This window comes from Zonotrichia leucophrys, chromosome 5 (assembly GCF_028769735.1).
Source record: "Zonotrichia leucophrys gambelii isolate GWCS_2022_RI chromosome 5, RI_Zleu_2.0, whole genome shotgun sequence".
In the NCBI taxonomy this organism is placed as follows: Eukaryota; Metazoa; Chordata; class Aves; order Passeriformes; family Passerellidae; genus Zonotrichia; species Zonotrichia leucophrys.
This window is the reverse complement of record NC_088175.1, coordinates 48,940,922-48,945,835: the sequence shown is the minus strand read 5'-3', so window position 1 is coordinate 48,945,835 and position 4,914 is coordinate 48,940,922. Positions and strand designations below refer to the sequence as shown.

At 55.8% G+C, this 4,914-nt stretch overlaps 1 pseudogene; it reads left to right on the top strand.

Annotated features, from left to right (window-relative positions):
• Window positions 1-1,629: 1,629 nt before the first annotated feature.
• On the top strand, window positions 1,630-2,593 carry LOC135448708 (mas-related G-protein coupled receptor member H-like; annotated as a pseudogene).
• Window positions 2,594-4,914: the final 2,321 nt, after the last annotated feature.

Here is a 4,914-nt window from a genome sequence, read left to right as displayed (position 1 = left end):
CTGCTGGCCCTGGGACCAGAACTGTCACCTCTCTTCCTGCTGACACCATGTTTGTGTCCCCAGCTATGGAATCTCACATCCCCTCACCACCCCTTTCAAAGGCCTTCATGATCCAGGTGCTGATGGGGCTCCAGGAGATGTGGAGAGGGACTTTGGACAAGGGCATGGAGTGACAGAACAAGGGGGAAAGACTTCCCACTGACCGAGGGTGGGGTAAGATTGGATATTGGGAAGAAATCCTTCCCTGTGAGGGTGCTGAGGCCCTGGCACAGGCTGCCCTGTGAGGCTGTGACTGTGCCTGGATCCCTGGAAGTGTCCAAGGCCAGGCTGGATGGAGTTTGGAGCAACCTGGCATAGTGGAAAGTATCCCTACTGGCAGAACCACAGTCTGGGATCAGACAACCACCAAAATATCCCCAAGAGTTCCCAGGACTGAGGAGGAGCAGGAGCAGCTCTGGTGAAGGGCTGACCGGGGGTGCACAGCACCCTGGTCCCTGACAGCTTTCATTGCATCATTAAGGGGATTGGCAGTAATTAGGGCGGGCTCCAAGTGCTGATAGCCTGGCTGCAAGCAACTGAGTGCTGTCCTTCCCTTGGGTTGCGTGAGGCTGCACTGCCATGACAGGATTGGGAGTTCATGGCCCAGGGGTGATCCCATGAGCCCAGGGGAGGATTTGGCAGTGGTTCTGGAGCTCTTCACAGAATGGGAGCTGTTTCTGACAAGCAGCCAGATGCTTCAAAAGCACTGCCAGCACTGCCAGCAGCAATTCAGTGCCACCAGCACCACCAGCATCCCTCTGCTGGTGGAGGGACAATGACCCCTCTGGGAAGTGAAATGAGGAATGGTAGAAATCTGTCAGAAGAGGGAAAGAAGTTGGAAAAAGGGACATTCTGCAGGGAAGAAATGTTTCTCATCAGGAGGAAATTAAGAGGTATTTGCAAAATATTTCAATTGGAGCTTTAGACAAAAAACACTCCCTCTCTAGTGTAAAAACCCCAAGACAAAGGTCTCTGAGGACGTGAAATTCTGACATAGCAAAAGCTGCAATTTCCCACTCACCTGGGACTGCATGGAGCCCTGGGGAGAAACTCCAGGACAGGGCACTGAGAGGAACAGGAGTAGGAAGATCCTGGGCTGCCTTCACCTGGGCACTTTCTCCTTCTGTCCCTGACCTGGCAGGAGCCACTTTAGGACATGGATCCCAAAGGAGCAAGAGGGACCAGGAAGCGCCGCTGATCTGCACAGACCCCTTTGCCTGCTGCTGCCCCACAGGGAACAGGTCAGTGGAATGTTTGCCTTCCTCCCTACCCCACCTTCCTCTCCTGCAGCAGCTGCTCTGTTCCTGCCACCCTCTCCCGGTGACCGCAGTGCCCTCCCCAGATCCCCCCTCCTCTGCCCTGAGCTTTGCTTCTGCATCCTCTGACAAACAGCCCAACACGCCCTCTCACACCCCACAAGTTCTTTTGCCTTCATTCCCTGCACATCTCACTCTCCCCCACTGAACCCTTCCCACTGCAGGGAGCTGCTGAGGAGCCACATGGTCCATCCCTGCATTCTCCAAGCCCTGACTGCCCATCCACTCTGACCACAGCCAGGGCCACAACCCACTGTCTGCCCAGCGTCCATCCATGGAGGTGACCACCGTGTCCCCACATCCTGCCTCACCCACTGAAGGACATTATCTCTGTGAGAACACTGTCACCAATGTGGCCATACACAGTGTGACACTGCTCATCTGCCTCTGTGGGCTGGGTGGGACGGGGCTGTGCTCTGGCTCCTTGGCTCCCTCACTTCATCCAGGAACAGAACCATCCTTTGCATCCTCATGCTGGCTCTTCTCGACTTCTTCTTCCACCTCATTCTGTTGCTCTCCACTGCGCTCTTCCTCGTGGGGGACGTGTCCTGTTCTATCATCATGCCCTTGTCACACATAAGGTTCCTTTCCTGGATGTCACTGTTGTCTTACAGCTTGTGGCTGTACACGCTGACATTCATCAGCATCAAGAGGTGCCGGTCCATCCACTGCCCGCTCTGGCTCTGCTGCCACCATCCCCAGCAGCTGTTGAAGGTCATGCTTGCCCTGCTCAGGGCCTTCTTCATCACTCTTGTCATTGTCTTTGCCATGATGCTTTCCCTGTGCATGTTCCAGCCATCTGAGCACTGCTGGGTGTTTCTCAGCTTAATATGCACCTCCAACCACCTCCTCTGTGCTCCCTCCATGCTCATTTCCAGCACAATCCTCTTCACTCATTTCAAGCCTGGCTCCCAGCAGCAGCAAGACAAGAAGCTGGACATTGTTATCTGCCTCATTGTGCTCTTCACTCTGCCCCTCAGCCTCTGCAATTTCCTGCAGGAGCTCAGCTACACCATTATGCTCTCCCAGTTTTCTTCCTGCTCACCTGCATCCACAGCAGCATCAAACCCTTCATCTACATCCTGGTTGGAAGGTGCTGGAGGCCCTGCTCTGTGGGGTCTCTCCAGCTCTCTGTCCAGAGGGTCTTTGAGGAGCCAGAAGAAAACACTGCCCACAGAAATGATCCTGCCATGGACAGAGAACTCGGAGTGTGTTCATTGCTCCCACTGCACTGCTGAAGGACCCTGGGACAGTGGCTGAGAGATTCCTTGAGTCTCCTGATCAATAAATACCCACAGGATCACCCTCCCTGTGCTGCTGCATCCCCAGCCCCTTTCCAGGCCGCTCTGGGCTCTGATCCGTGCTTGGGAGGCCTCAGCCTTGAGGAGCAGCCCCTGGGCTCAGCTCCTGTGGCGCTGATCAGAAACACCCTCTGCACCCAGCAACTGCTGCTGTCCAACCACCTCCTGGGCTTTCATCAACAGCCTTGGAAATTATTGTACTGCCCTGGATGCCACAGCATCCCTGCTCTGCCACTGTCCCAGGAAGCTGCCGGCCCCAAGTGTGGCCAGGCTGAACCATTGCTGTGAGTGGCGCCCATGCCTTGGGGCCCTGTGAGCAGCGGCCCCAAAGGAGAGCCTTGGAGCTCTGCTGGGCCCAGCAGCGCTGAGCAGAAGCTCCCTGGCACTGGGGCCTCTCCCAGCTGGGATCTCTCCCGGCTGCTGCCCTGGGCTGATCCCCGAACGCCCACGGCTCCTGGGCCCATCCCCCCAGGGCTGCAGGCCCAGCCCTTGGCCCAGGGAGGAGATGCAAAGGGATCCGCAGGGAGCATTTCACTGCCTGCCAGGGCAATTGCTCACAGGCACCTTGCACTCACTCTGCCTGCCTGGCTGGCTGTGTGCACACACGTCTGCATCTGCTCTGGCAAATGTGGCAGAAATGCTGCTCTCTCAGCTGTGTTAGTACCTGAGACATCTGACTGGGGCAGGCCTGGAAGGGAGGTTAAGGCATGAGATACCATTCTATCTAAATGCTGTTCATGTCCTTTCTTTGCTAAATCGTTTATTTCAAGGTACAAAAGCAGGACTGTCTGGGAGCAGGAGAGACACTGCTCATGGTCCTGGGTGGAGCAGGGTAGGAGCAGGGCTGTCATAGGGGAAAAGACAGACCCAGGGAGGGTCTGGAGGTTTTTAGAGTGGTCCAGAAGGGTCAGAGAGTTCTGGAAGGGTCTGGCGGAGGTCAGGAAAGGTCTGTATGCTGCTGATCCCAAATGTCCCCCCCAAAGGGCAGCAGAGTGCAATGGGCATCGCTTCGAGGAGGGGAGCACCCATGGGATGGGATCACATGGGATGGGATGGGATGGGATGGGATGGGATGGGATGGGATGGGATGGGATGGGATGGGATGGGATGGGATGGGATGGGATGGGATGGGATGGGATGGGATGGGATGGGATGGGATGGGATGGGATGCGATGCGATGCGATGGGATGCGATGGGATGCGATGGGATGCGATGGGATGGGATGGGATGCGATGGGGATAGGAGGAGGAAGCAGCTCAACTGTTCTTCCTGGGACCAGAGCATATTTTGGCAATGATCTCAGAGCCCTTCACAGAACAGGAGTTTTTTTTGAGAAGCACCCAGCTGCCTCACCAGCACTGCTAGCACTGCCAGCAGCATTCCACTGCCACCAGCATCCCTCTGCTGCTGGAAGGACAATGACCCCTCAGGGAAGAGAAATGAGGAATGGTAGCAACCTATCTAGAGAGGGAAGGTAGTTGGAGACTGCAACACTCTGCAGGGAAGGAGTGTTTCTCATCAGGAGAGAAAGAGGATCCAACCACAAGAATCTTAATTTAGAGCTTCTGACAAAAGCCACCTCTGCTGTAGGAAAAAAACAACAATAACAACAAAACCCCCCACACCCAACATAAATAACTCAGAGGAACTGAATTTCTGAAGTAGGCAAAGTTGCAATTTTCGATTCCCCCACTTCCCTTTGACTCCATCAAGCCCTGGGAAGCAAGATCAGGACAGAGCACAGAGAGGAGCCATCAGGACAGGAATGGGGAGCTCCTGGTGACCTGGGCACTTTCTCCTTCATGTCCCTTTAGCCGCTTTAGGACATGGATCCCAAAGGAGCAAGAGGGACCAGGAAGCGCCGCTGATCTGCACAGACCCCTTTGCCTGCTGCTGCCCCACAGGGAACAGGTCAGTGGAATGTTTGCCTTCCTCCCTACCCCACCTTCCTCTCCTGCAGCAGCTGCTCTGTTCCTGACACCCTCTCCCAGTGACCCCAGTGCCCTCCCCAGCTCCACCCTCCTCTGCTTTGCTTCCACATCCCCTGCTGAACTGCCCAACTTAACTGCCTCCCTCTCCCACCACAGTTTCCACCACCATCCTCCCCTGCACATCTCACTCCTCCCCACTCAATCCTTCCCACTGCAGGGAGCTGCTGAGGAGCCACATGGTCCATCCCTGGATTCTCCAAGCACTGACTGCCCATCCACTCTGACCACAGCCAGGGCCACATCCCACTGCCTGCCCAGCATCCATCC